This window comes from Anser brachyrhynchus (genome assembly GCF_964034855.1).
Source record: "Anser brachyrhynchus genome assembly, chromosome: 1".
Classification (NCBI taxonomy): Eukaryota; Metazoa; Chordata; class Aves; order Anseriformes; family Anatidae; genus Anser; species Anser brachyrhynchus.
This window is the reverse complement of record NC_137694.1, coordinates 104,043,493-104,057,177: the sequence shown is the minus strand read 5'-3', so window position 1 is coordinate 104,057,177 and position 13,685 is coordinate 104,043,493. Positions and strand designations below refer to the sequence as shown.

The window sequence follows — 13,685 nt, the reverse complement described above, 5'->3', positions numbered from 1 at the left end:
GGTCTCTGGACATGGCAGAGAAACTATGTGAGCACCCCTCTCACACTCTACCTCACTGCCCCACTGCTTCCCAAAGGAGACAACCCAGGTATCTGAGTACCCTTCCTTGCTTTAATCTACGCTCTTGAATAAGCTGCAAAGCGTGAGAGAACCTAGGCATCCAAGGTGTGAGAAAGTGACTGTGGACAGGGTTTGTGCTGCTGCTCCAATTAATTGAACTCCATTTCCTCCTCTAGGAGTACCAGGGAAAGAGTGTCTTTAAGGTACAGAAGGAAAGGGGAGGCTGTGACCTCAGATACCTGGGTTATGTCTTCCCAGTAGTGGGATGGGAGTTTCATGATGGGGTAGGCAGGGACCCAGGATGCTTTGCTAACCAAGACTAAGATTTGCATGTAACTATGATGGAAATGGATAAAAGAAGCCAGACCCACAGACAGCCCCTCCTCCACACAGATACACATACACGCTCCCTACAGTAACACACCACTCTGACCACAACACTCACCTCTCCTCCAGCTAATTCAGGTGTCCAGGCTTCTCATGGACTCTACTACTCTCCAGGTAACCCAGATATCCACGCTGCTTGTACTCTATGATAATAGACAGTGCTACCACACAATGCTTAGCAGTGCCACTTAGCAGTGTGGACAGCACTGGTTTCAAGAACACCAAAGTCCTTCACGTGCCCTCCAATGCCTACTTTTGCAGTTGCCAGTGTTTTTGCATGTTTGTAAGTTTCTGTGTTTCCCAAGGCCTTTTACAAAAACAAGCGAAGTAGAGGGTAAGAGCACGCACACCCGATTCCTCTGGCCAGACATTATGCATCATGTCCAATCTCCCTAGCCTGTCTGTTAAAAAAGATCTACATGACTGTTACCTGAAGGTAACAAGGTAATGGTGGGCAAGGGAGACTTGTCAGAAGTACAACGCTGCAGTGCCAGTTATGTGGACTGTCTTCCCACCTGGGTTCTCTGTTAGAGGACAGTGGAGTCCATGGCTTAAAGAGATGGGGAACGCAATGAGAACTACATTTTGAGTTGTCCCCACCCACAGCAGGAGAAATCCCAGGTGCACTGGGGATGGCCCTTGTGACCAGAAAGTCCTGGAGAAGGGACTGTGAGGAACCGTGCAGTTTCCAAGCACCTGGTCTGTCCCATCTACTGCATCCCCCGCTGCTAGCTGCAACACAAGAGGGCTGCTCTGAATTGCCTGCTCTTCTTTATCTCCAGTGTCTCTGAACATCAAGGGACTGGAAGTCCCCAGTGGTGCTAATGCTCAGATATATTTCTCCAGACCACCACGGACAGAAGCTAAGAAATTCTTCTTGCACTGGGAGGTACAGACTGGTCGGGGTGCTCCAGCTCATGCTGTAACATGGTGATGTAACATGAGATGATGGCATGCAAGCAAACTGTGCAAGACCACGGTCCCCACCTGTTGATCCAGATTCTCGTGCTTAGCACCTGCATGCTGTTCTCCTTATGCATTTCACTGACCCTTCTCCATCAGAGAAGCATGAAGTTGGGGCACACACCATCAGAATTTTCCTTTCTGACATCAGGAGAGGGGAGTATCACCAGGGACATCAGCACGTTCCCACTTACTTCTCTTTCCCTGTTACCAGTCAGAGGTCCGAGGCAAAGGTCGTGACAGTTTCAAGGAGGAGGGAAAGGTTCTGTCAGGAGGTCTCAGCTAGCTGAGTTGCCCCATTCGGGAGAGCCATGTGGATGTCCTTCTGAACAGAAACACGTGAGGGCGCTGTGGATAGCATGTTCTGCATCTCCTGAACATGCGAGTAGAGCAATAGAGAGCTGTCACTGGTAAAGCACGAGCAAACCGTACTATCCAACCACTTTTAAGACACTAGTGATCTCACCGACTGCATCCTAGCTGTGCCCCCCGTGCCCCTCTGTTGGCCAAGCTCAGTTCTGCCAGAAAAGAAGACCACCTGACTGGGGTGATTCACAGGGCAGAGGGGACAATTGCAGAGATGGTCTCAGTCCTCAAGCACTTCCTGAATTTGACAAAGTGTGCCTGTGAAGCAGAGCTGCCAAAAGTCCTTGCCCAGAGGCAACACCTAACTGAGACATCCAGGGCTCCCCACCTAAGCCCCGGGTCCCAGGGAGAAGCTACCTCTGAAGGAACTCGGGCTACTGCCTGTCAGCAAAGAAGGTAGAAGGAGAAGCCGCCCTGTGCCTGATCACAAGCACCTCCTCTCCCTCATGCCTTTCACTTTTGTCCGCACTCTTTATTCTTTCTTGCTCCACACGGCAGAGCACTGACATTTCCTGATCTCTGCAGAGGCATTTGGTTTTCTCTCCCATTCCTCTCCTCAGCTCTGTGGGACCAGGACTGGAGGGAGCACTGACCCATCCTATGCCTCGCATCCCCATCACAGTGATCACTGCAGCAGCCTGAGCACTACCAGCTCTCAAGAGCATGTTGTGACTTGCCTGGCTGGAGTGGGCAAATGCACAGGACTCTAAGCATCTCTTGTCTCTTCAATGCCTCTGTGGAGGGAACAGGTCTGGGGAAAGCAGCCAGGGAAGGGAGTTCTAGCCTGCTTTGTGTCCTGCCCGTTCTGATCCCAGGATGAGAGAGACAGTGTGGGGCAGCTGGGACTCCATCCCACTGTCCTTTGTGGATTTCAGAAACGTTCCCCACTCTGATACAGAGAGTAAGAGAAACTCACTGCAAAGTGATTCACTGTTTCATGTGGGAGAGCATCTGGAAGCTATGGGCATTGTTTTGCTCTTCAGAGAAATGGTGGTGGAGGACCTTCACTGCGAAGCCCATGAGAGACCTAAGCAGACAAAACACTTTGAGCTGTTGTTGTGTCCTTGCTGGTCCTGCTTCTCATTGACATTAATTACTGTGCTCACAGTACTCCAAAGTGAAAAAGAGACCTCACACCTCCAGGAAACAAACAAACAATCAGATAAACAAACAAACAAACAAAAAATCTATTCCGTGTCAGCTGTGGGACAATGCAAGGGACTTCTGTGCCTCTTTGAAACTTCATTCGTCTAGTTCTCAAGGACTTCAAAAAGAGAAGGGCAACTCTCAGCATTCTACTGCCTGGCACACACTCAGACTCCACGTGAAACCTCATCATATTCCTATCTGTCCACTGCCTGCCTCCCTTGCACCACTCCCATTTCTGCAGGGTTTATACTTTCCTGTAATTGCATGTGTCATTCCCCAGGGTTCTCAGCCAGCCAATCCTTTCTCACATTTCATGCTCGCTCATTGCTCTGCCCAGCCCACATGTGTCTCATCCTCCTTTAGTACATACTTTTCACATACATCCGAGCAGCTACAAAAGACAGGTCCCTGAAAGGAACAGGAAGGACAGGTGTTTTCACATGGTTTCACGCTGTTTCTTTGTGGCCCTGCTGGCCCCGGTGGGTAAGTGAACTCAACAACCCCCTTAGCACCTGCATAGGTTCCCCTGCTGCTTGACTCAGCTGGATGCCTATTTCCCAAAGCTTCCTGTGGTAAGGACAGACATTGAATAAGATGGGCAAGAATCCATGAGTCTCCTGCAATGTCTATTTCTTTCTTGTGTGCACAGAGCCCAAGTATTACTTCTAAGGACACAAACTGCCCAACAATGTTTCTTGCCTATCACCTGGATATTGGAAACTCACATACTGATCTAAAGAACTGTCCCATCCCTTCCCCTGCTCCCTAGCCTGTCCTGTTCCTTCTCATCCTTCTTTCTAACGACACACCATGTCTAGTTCATGCTTCTTCATCGTGTCTGAATTCATGTCGTGCTTGAATATCTCTCCTCATCTCTCCAGCAATCCATTTCTCCCCGTCGTCCTTAATACTTCTCTTTTTCCCTTCCAGTGTTGGCTCTGGAACAGTCCCCAGACACAGCCATATGGCAAGGACAATCCGTGAATCTGAGCTGCTCCAAAATGAAGTCCTCCTATACAATGATGTACTGGTACAAGAGGCCTTTGGGGAATGACTCTGGGCTGATCCTAGTGGCTACTGCAATAAAAGGTAGCAAAGCAAATGTTGAAGCGGAATTCCAAAGCCACCTCAAGAGCAGTGAGATACAAGGAGATGGGATGACCCTCTCGATTGAGGGTGCCTTTCTCAGTGACTCTGGCATGTATTACTGTGCTGAAAGTGAAACACAGTGGGTAGGTTGATGAGGGACCTGAACACAAACCTCTCCCTGCACAAAAGAGAATGACTATCGTCCTCCTCTACACGGCACAAGGCAGGGCAATACCTTTGTACTCGTTACTGTCTCTGCTCCCTAGCCTTCCTTTCCTCCTCAGACTCTTTCCTTCTTTCTCTCCTTCCCTCTCCACTCCCTGCCTCCCTCTTTGTTTGCTCTCATTTACATTATATTAACCTCTGACAATTGATCTAACCCTCTCTGCCTCCTTTTCTCTCCCCACCTTCTTTCCAACTCTCCTCAATCCTCACTCCATAGACTTACTCTCATTTCAGTCTACTTTTCTGGCTTCTCTTATCAAACCTCCCTACTTTCCCTGTCCATTTGACAACTCTCTTTCCTAACTTTTTTTTTTTTTTTTTTTCCTTCCTGGCCTATCTAACTCCATACTCTTGCTAAAGGGACTGGGAAGGACTGGAATTTTGGATACACAGCCTTCCAGCTCATGCCTGTGCTTTCCCCAGTTTGCTGCTTCCTGGAAACAAAGATGTCACTTCTTTACTGTGAGAGCTTCTTTACTGAGAGGCCTTACAGAAGTCCACATAGATGACATTGGTTGGTCTTGCCTTGTCCACTGATGCAGTTGCTCTGTCATAGAAGGCCACCAGATTGGTCAAGCACGATTTGCCTTTGATGAAGCCATGCTGGCTATATCGGATCACCTCCTTGTCCTGCACATGCCTTGACATCAGTGAGTGGGGGTTTCCACACCAGCACCTGGAGTGGGGCTGTGGGTCACAGGCTGTGTTCCTAGTACCAGCTGTTGGCAGAGGGTAGGGCCAAGTATCTGCATCCTCCCCAGCCTGCTGTACCTGTGTATTTGCTAGCAAACTTTAAGCTGGACTAGACAACAAGTAGTAGAGGCCTCAGGTCTAGGCTAGCCATGGGTCTGTGCTGGTACTCCCAGGTGGACTTGAGAAAGTGGTATGCCAGAGGGAAAAGTGTGAGGGTGTGTGTGTTTGCAGTGAACTTCAAACTGCACTAACCAATGCGAGAGTGACTGTGAAGCAGGTAAGAGTGCCCAGGATCTGTGCAGTAGTGCTGAGTGGACAGAGGAGCTGTGCCAGGTACTCTAAGGCTCCACAAATGTATGTGTGTTTATGAACATAGAGAGAGCTTTGCGTGTGCCTTCACTAGGGAACTTCTATCTTTACCAGCCAGAGAGGAGGAAGGGAACTCGGTTGTCTGTGTCTATGTTGACATGAGGGTGTGTAAATGTTGTTGAAGGTAGCCCTTAACCAGGGCAGCCTGTGTGACTAGGTGTGTCAACATCCAGTCTCTCTGTGTGTGTATCTGTGTATTTCTGGGATACATGCTCAGGTTTGCTACTGGTTGAACATGTGAGAAAAGGAAAGCAGCAACCATGTTCCCCAACCTGAGCAGGCACTCCTGGTCCCCAGGCACTGTGCTGGATGCCAGTGGGCAAACCGGAATGGTCCTTGAGTTGGAGTAGCTGAAGGAGGTGTCCATGTTCATGGCATTCTTCATTTCCACTTAAAAAAACAGGCTTTCAGATATTTGAGACCCCTGAGACTAGATGGGAAGTCTGGAACCAGGAAGACTCATCCTCAGTGGAGGAGGACCACGTCAGGGAGCAGTTAGGCAAATTGGATGTACATAAGTTCACATGGCCTGATAGATAGCACCAAGTGCTGAGAGATCTGGCTATCACTGCAAGGTCACTCTTGATCTTTGAGCAACTGTGATGAGTGGGAAAGGTTCCTGAAGACTGGAGGAGAGCAGGTACCACACTGATCTTTAAGAAGAGCAAGAAGGAGGACCTGGGGAACTACAGGCCAGTCAAACTTCCCAGTCAACCTTCCCTCAGTCCCTGGGAAGGTGATGGAGCATATTTTCTGGAATGTATTTGCAAATTCATGAGGGCCAAGAAAGTGCCATGGAGTAGTTGATAAGGATTTATGGAAGAAAAGTCATGCTTGACTAAAATCACTGCCTTCTTCAATGAAGGAACTTACTAATGTGATGCCCATCTGTAAGCAGGGTCATAAGGAGGATCCGGGGAAACACAGGCCTGTCAGCCTGACTTCAGTGCCAGGGAAGGTTATGGAACAAATCATCTTGGGTGCAATCACGCAGCGTATGAGGGACAAATGGGGGATCAGGCCCAGTCAGCACGGGTTCATGAAAGGCAAGTCCTGCCTGACAAACCTCATCTCCTTCTATGACCAGATAACCCACCAGGTGGATGACAGGAAGGCTGTTGATGTAGTTTACCTAGACTTCAGCAAAGCCTTTCACATGGTCTGCCATAGTATCCTCCTGGAGAAGCTGGCAGCCCATGGCTTGAACAGGTATACTCTTTGCTGGGTTAAAGACTGGCTGGATGGCTGGGCCCAAAGAGTGGTGGTGAATGAAGTGAATTTCAGCTGACAACCAGACATGAATGGTGTTTCCCAGGGATCAGTGTTGGGGCCCATCCTCTTTAATATCTTTATTGATGATTTGGATGAGGGAATTGAGTGCACCCTCAGTAAGTTTGCAGATGACACCAAGGTGGGGGGAAGTGTTGATCTGCTGGAGGGATGGGAGGCTCTGCAGAGGGACCTGGACAGCATGGGTCGATGGGCAGAGGCCAATGGGATGAGGTTCAACATGGCTAAGTGCTTGCACTTTGGCCACAACACCACCATGCAACTGTATAGGTTTGGGGCAGAGTGGCTCAAAAGCTGTGCAGAGGAAAAGGATCTGGGGAGTTGGTCAACGCTCATCTGAACAAGAGCCAGCAGTGTTCCCAGGTGGCCATGAAAGCCAGTGACATCCCGGCTTGTATCAGGAACGGTGTAGCCAGAATGACCAGGGAGGTGATCCTCCTCCTGTACTCTGCTCTGGTGAGGCCGCACCTTGAGTACTGTCTTCAGTTTTGAGACCCTCACTACAAGAAAAACATCGAGGCCCTGGAGAATGTCCAGGGCTGAGTAATAATGTAATTACATTACATGGCTGCAGGGGATCATGTCTTTCTGTCAGTATAAGAGAGGAAAGGGTGTTGAACTCACTAACCAGACACAGCACAGAGATACACCGAGTCTCTTTGTGTCTCTGCAGAGAGAGACACAGAATTTCTATGGTGTCCATCTTGTTTTTGCTGGTATAGCCAACACATCCCATAAGCATCACAATGTTTTCTCTTTCTTCTTACTAGTAATCTCTGAGTGGAAGATAATTATTGTATCCTTTTTGTTAGTTACTTTGTTTGTTTTTGTTTTTTCTTTGTTTGTTTTGTTTTGTTTTGTTTTTGAGGCAGACAGGAGAAAAGTTCTACATTAAGCACATATGAGACTCAAGAGAAACTAGAACAGTCCATTCAGACGGGGATATCTTTTTCCATCTGATGCGGCTATGTAATAATGTACCTATGCCTGAAGCACTTCCCAGTAACAAAGTGCAGGTGGCCCCGAGAATGAGTTGCCTCTGGAGTCTGTTATATCAAGGCTCTTTTATCATGACAAAGTTGCAGACATATCTATGCCTACAGAATATATAGATAGTTGACACCAGTTGTCCGGGGACAGGCTTTCTGACACTACTAACCTTATTTCTCCTATAAAAGTTTCCCCTTTTGTCTCTGTGTCATTTCTCCTCCCCCTCCCCACCCTCTGCCCCCTTCCCTCTCTTTACCTACCTCTCTCTTTCCTCCCCCCAATGCTATTTTTTGATCTTAAGACATTTGCTCCAGGATTCTGCTATTTATTTTTTCTCAATTATTTTTCCAATTTCATCTGTGGCATTTAGATTTTTCTCGGACAATTTGAGATCTCCTCAGGTACCTTATCATCTTCCTTTCCAAATCACTGAAAACTATATTGAACAACAGACATTTTAGCAGTAATCCGTGGGCTAACAAAAGTGTTGTAATTTATGCTTCTTGAAAACTGATGTTTCTCACTTTTCTTTTTCCATGACATGGAAAAAATATAAAGAAGTATTCCTTGTTATTCCAGAAGAGTGTTATTTCTGAGTCACAATTCTTCCCTCTACCCTTCCACAGGAGATACATTGGCTTTTCAAGAAAATACCATAATTTGTTTCTCATTTCTTTTCTTAACTCTTCTTCCAAGTCCTGTGTCTTGGAAGCATAGGAAGTTTTGAGAAGTTGGACTGACCAAGATCCTGTGTTCTGTCTCATTCTTGGAGCCTTTTAGATAAGTGCTCCTGCCTGTTGATCGCTTATTTTCCTGTCATCCCAGGTTGCCGAGAGCTTTTCTTGCCTTTGTATGTGCACCCAAATACATTGCACTTGATCCCAGCAGACTTTTTTTCCTCAGTAAAATAGAGGAACCACAAGGCACATTGTTCTGTTGACCCTCAGGCCCCAGTTAGTCCTCACAGTTCTGTAATTCCCTCGCTCCTTCTGTGTGAGAAAAACAATATGTAGAAATGTCAGCAGTGAGAGAAGTAAAAAAAGTGTCCTCACATCTGGGTTCTCTGCAGATTTCGGTTGCACTTACCAGACAGCACATAGAACATGAGACTCTGGGTCATGAGTTTGGGGCACACGGGTGCCAGAAAAGAGTGTGGTAGTGTAACACCAATAGGTAGGTAAGCACCACACTGCCACGCTTTCACTCCCCCTACTAAACAAAACATGGGGAGAAAATATGACAGAAAAAAAAATAATAAAAAATAAATAAAATAAAAGCCTGTAGTTTGAGATAAGTGCAGAAAAATCACTCACCAAGTACAGTCATGGACAAAACAGACTCAGTATAAGTGGCATTAATGCAAGTTATTGCCAATGAATTACTAACTAGAGCAGTGGGAACTAAAAGCAAGCTGAAAACACCTTTCCCTCATTCAATTTTTTTCTACCTCTTCTCCCCAAGCAGCGCGGGCAAATGGGAATGTGGTTACGCTTTGTCTTGGCAAATCCGCCCTCACTCTTTCCCTGCTCCAGCATGGCTCTTTTCCCCACTCCAGTAAAAGCTAAAAAGCTAAAAACGTGCATCGGAGGATAATCTTAGTCAAAAATCATGAAAGGATACTAAAGCATGTAAAATTTGTTCAAACTCATTGGCTAACAGCTCTATTGACTTTGAAAGCACAACTGAACTGCAAGGAAAAACACAAAAGGCTTTGAAGGTACTCAGACAAATCTTCTAGATTGTCTACAATTTTTTGACAAGCCACTGAAACTGTAATGCTGAAACGTCCAGCACAGGGCCCAGCCTCGTTGAAGCACAGGTAAGGAACAGTTTCTCCTGACAAAACCTGCAGTGGCAAGAACTGCCAGGGACTGGACAGGCGCCATGGTCATACCCCTACTTCTCATATGCTAAGTGCCAAAGGGCCATAGGGCCACTGGAGAGCATACAAAGCTTTCACACATCACATACAATATTCAAGTCAATTCATTTTTCAAGTCACTCTGTTTCCTTCTTTAAAAAGCAGGGTTAAAAAAGAGAGATGGGGAATATCCACTACCAATTCTGCTGAGATGTACACCGCTCTCACAGACAGAGCATGTCCTTTCTACAAATGTTTGAAAGCTAAGGGAGAATAGGTCACCTGCCTCTCCACTCCCCCTCACGAGGAAGTTGTAGACTACGATGAGGTTCCCGCTCAGCCTCCTCTTCTCCAGGCTGAACAGGCCAAGTGACCTCAGCTGCTCCTCATATGTCTTCCCCTCTAGGCCCTTCACCATCTTCGTCGCCCTCCTCTGGACACTCTCCAACAGGTTAACGTCCTTCTTGTACTGTGGTGCCCAGAAGTGCACACAGTACTCGAGGTGAGGCCACACCAGTGCAGAGTAGAGCCGGACAATCACTTCTCTCAACCGACTAGCAACACCGTGCTTGATGCACCCCAGGATATGGTTGGCCCTCCTGGCTGCCAGGGCACACTGCCGGCTCATGTTCAACTTGCTGTCAACCATAACCCCCAGATCCCTCTCTGCGGGACTGCTCTCCGGCGTCTCGTCACCCAGTCTGTACGTATAGCCAGGGTTGCCCTGTCCCACGTGCAGAACCCGGCACTTGCTTTTGTTAAACTACATGTGTTAAACTACCCCGCTTTACCACAATTTCTGAGAGACTTCTGTAGTGCCAGGATGGCTCACTCACTGTCATGCCAGGATCAACCAAGCTGCATAAATTTTACTTTGCTTCCAGGCTCTGCTCTAAAATAAGCTACGCTCTTCTTGACTAGGGAAATACAGACGCATGACAGACACTTATGATAATTGTAGTCCTGCCCTGGGCATAGGGAAGGCTCTGAGGAGGCTAACTTTCTTTGTTACCCTGACTTAATGCAATCCAAAAAAGACATTTCTGAAAGGGCCTTGCACACCCTGGTAGCCAATGTTCTTACTTCGGGAGTTGTTCAGCAAGGAGTGTAGCACACCGTTCCTTGCTCCTAAGGAACACTCATCTATCTGCTCCTCAGAAAATTCTCAGGCCCCATATCTACTCACTGGACAGGCGCCATGGTCATATCCCTACTTGTCAGGGACACTGGAGAGCATACAAAGCTTTCACACATCACATACAATATATTTTCTTCCCCTCTGGGAAGAAAATATAGCTTTTCAGGTCATTTCGGTTTCCTTCTTTAAAAAGCAGGGGCAAAAAAGAGAGACGGGGAATATCCACTACCAATTCCGCTGAGATGTACACTGCTCATACAGAAAGAGCATGCACTTTCTAAAAATCTTTGAAAGCTAAGGGACAGGTATGAATCTCTCTAGAGCTCCTGGCAAATTCACGAGGGATAACAACAAAAAGGGAGGAAAAAATGAAAACCTCAGTTAGCTAGGACACACTTGGCAGACTAGAAAAGTCAGACTGATCATGAGGTGATGTCTAGTCACAGCTTTTGCTTTCAGGAAAAAAAGGCTGGCAGAGATACCTTCCTTTCTTTTATTCGGAAGTGAATTAGGAAGTGCTCCCAGGAAGGTTACACTGTAGGGAATATGCTTCGCTGACCGGAAAACTGAAGAAACTAAGATGTGACTAAGCACATTTGTTTTGTGCCTCCGCTATCTTTGCTTCTGTCCGACAGAAGTTCTGAGTTGTGAGGTATAATCATCTGTCACGTACTGAGAAGATCTCTCGAGAATGGAATGCTGTATGATTACATTTACTAGAATGTAAATGTACTAGCTCTGGCAAGATGTCCCAAGTCATATCCAGAGGTGTAAATGAGTTGGCAAACCATTCATGAAGCAAATACACCCTAGGTCCATGCCTGATAGCTCCAATGCAGAATGATGAAATGACTGACAGTACAACATTCAGAGAGCAATTTTTTGGTCTGCAGGCAGTCCCACATTTTTGTCAATGACGTCAGAACTCTGCCTGTCTTGCAGAAAGGCTAAGCAACACTTAACAGCCACATGAATGCTTGGCTTTTCTTTTAAAGGCTCGCTAACAAGGGTATCAAAGGTGGGCTGTCTCTTCTCCCTCCTCCGACCAAGCTTGATGGACAAATCAGAACACTCCACCCCTCATCCCTGCATCACAACTAGAACACAAATTCCCCAGAATTATTACACTCTCTGGCAATATCCAGTCCATGCTTTGCTTGTTACCTCTCCTAGTTATCATTCTTATCTCAAGTTGTCCTGTGTGCTGGGCACCAGAAAGGACTGTTGTGGTTTAACACTGATAGACAGCTAAGTACCACACAACCACTCTCTAACTCCCACTCCTCAGCAGGGCAGAGTGGGGAGAAAATGATAGAGGAAAAAACTTGCAGATTTGAGGTAAGAGCAGTTTAATGAACATAAAGCAAAGGCTGTGCAGAAGCAAAAGGAGAGAACAACAGTTCTTTACTCCCCATCAGCAAGGGATGTTCAGACACTTCCGGGAAGCAGGGCCTCAATACATGTAGTGGCCGTTCAGGAAGACGAATGCTTTCACAACAAAAGTACCCTCTTCTTTCTTTCCTTGCCTCTTCCCCCCAGCTTCTATTGCTGAGCATGATGCCATATAGAATGGAATATCCCTTTGGTCAGTTTAGTCTTGCCCACCCCCAGCTTACTGACCTTTAGTGGCAGTAAGGGGGCAGAGCTGGAGATAGAGCCTTCATGCTGTGCAAGCACTGTGCAGCAATAGCCAAAACATTGGTGCGATACCAACACTGGTCTAGCTACAAGTACAACGCAGAGCACTACAAAGGCTGCTGTGTGAAAAGTTCTGTCCCAGTCAGATGCGGTCAGCAAAAAAGGGAACAACTTTGCTGGCTATCTCTTCATGGCACTGTTCACTAGTGACGTAAGTGGTATTCCAGCCACGGAAGAGGGGAGCGCCTGTGAGGACATTCCAACAATTTGAAAATCAAGTCTGACATATCATCTGGAAAGTGGAATTTCTTCTTTACCCGCTGGAGGCCCTGACACATGTGGGTAGACAGTGACAGAGGTCTGGGACTGTTTCCAAACTACTCTTCTCCACATGCCTGTCCCTCATAGCTGAGAATGCACTCTGCCTGCTGACATAAAAGTTTATTTCCCCCCATTTTATCTCATCCTCCCCATGGTCCTCCATTTTCTTTTCTCCCCTAACATACCAGGCAAAGATATTAAACAGTCTCCACTTGCAGTGGTCAGGGAGGGAAAGACTGTGACTTTCAATAGTTCCTTTGTCACCTGGTGCAAACAGTCTGAAGGGAAGGATGCCAGGCTTTTTCTGAAAAAAAGGATGTGAGGGCAGATTCTGAGAAGGAGTTCAACAACAGCTTCCAGAACAATAGGACACAAAGCTATGCTCTGTTACCATTTGTATATTGTGCTGTTCCATGACTCAGGCAACCATTACTCTTCTCAGAGGCATCTCAACTACTAAGCATCTGACAGAGCACAAGCCTCTCTAAGTGAAAACAGTATTTGTTAAGCATTTTTAAGACAGCTACGTGGTCCACTTTTACAGGTTTTTCATGCACTTTCCCAGCGCCAGTTGGGGTAAGGGGGTTTTAAAATCAGAACCCAGAAAATCTCTGTTCCTTTGACTGTTCCAGGAAAACTAAGGAAGCCCAGCACACTCAGTTAACTGGCGAAAATGGTATAGACAGCAGCCCCAATTAGTAAAATAGCCTCACTAGGTCATAGCACTGGTACATTAAGAAAACTAGTCCTAGGAAGAGGTTGCCTTCATTTCCCAAGTACAGCTCTCAGGGATTCTGCACCAGGAGAAGTTTAGTCATATGGCTGGGGGCCGGGCGTGATGGTGAGCGTTCGTGTTCGCCTGCTGTTTTCTCCAGTAGGAGTATGTTGTCGCCTGTGTGTTCACCACACTCTTTCAGATGTTTTAAGTAGACGTATAGCACCTGACAACATGCTGATAAACAGAAAGCATCTTCTACTCCAAAATGGTTGTACACAATGGACTGAAAGACTCCTGAAGATGAGGCTACAAAATGTTCCAAGATTCTTCTAGGAAGAAGAATCTACAAACATTTAATGTTTTCCTGTGGTGGCTTTACCTTGCTGGCAATCTGAACTCCACCACAACTGCTCTCTTACTACCCTTCC

The 13,685-nt window shown here is 46.8% G+C and overlaps 1 gene segment (V, D, J or C); it reads left to right on the top strand.

The window, feature by feature from the left end:
• Positions 1 to 3,274: 3,274 nt before the first annotated feature.
• The window catches only part of LOC308188468 (T-cell receptor beta-1 chain C region-like), a 28,944-nt gene continuing 18,533 nt past the window's right edge, over positions 3,275 to 13,685 (top strand). Inside the window, exons 1-2 of the C gene segment in view lie at positions 3,275 to 3,408; positions 3,856 to 4,014.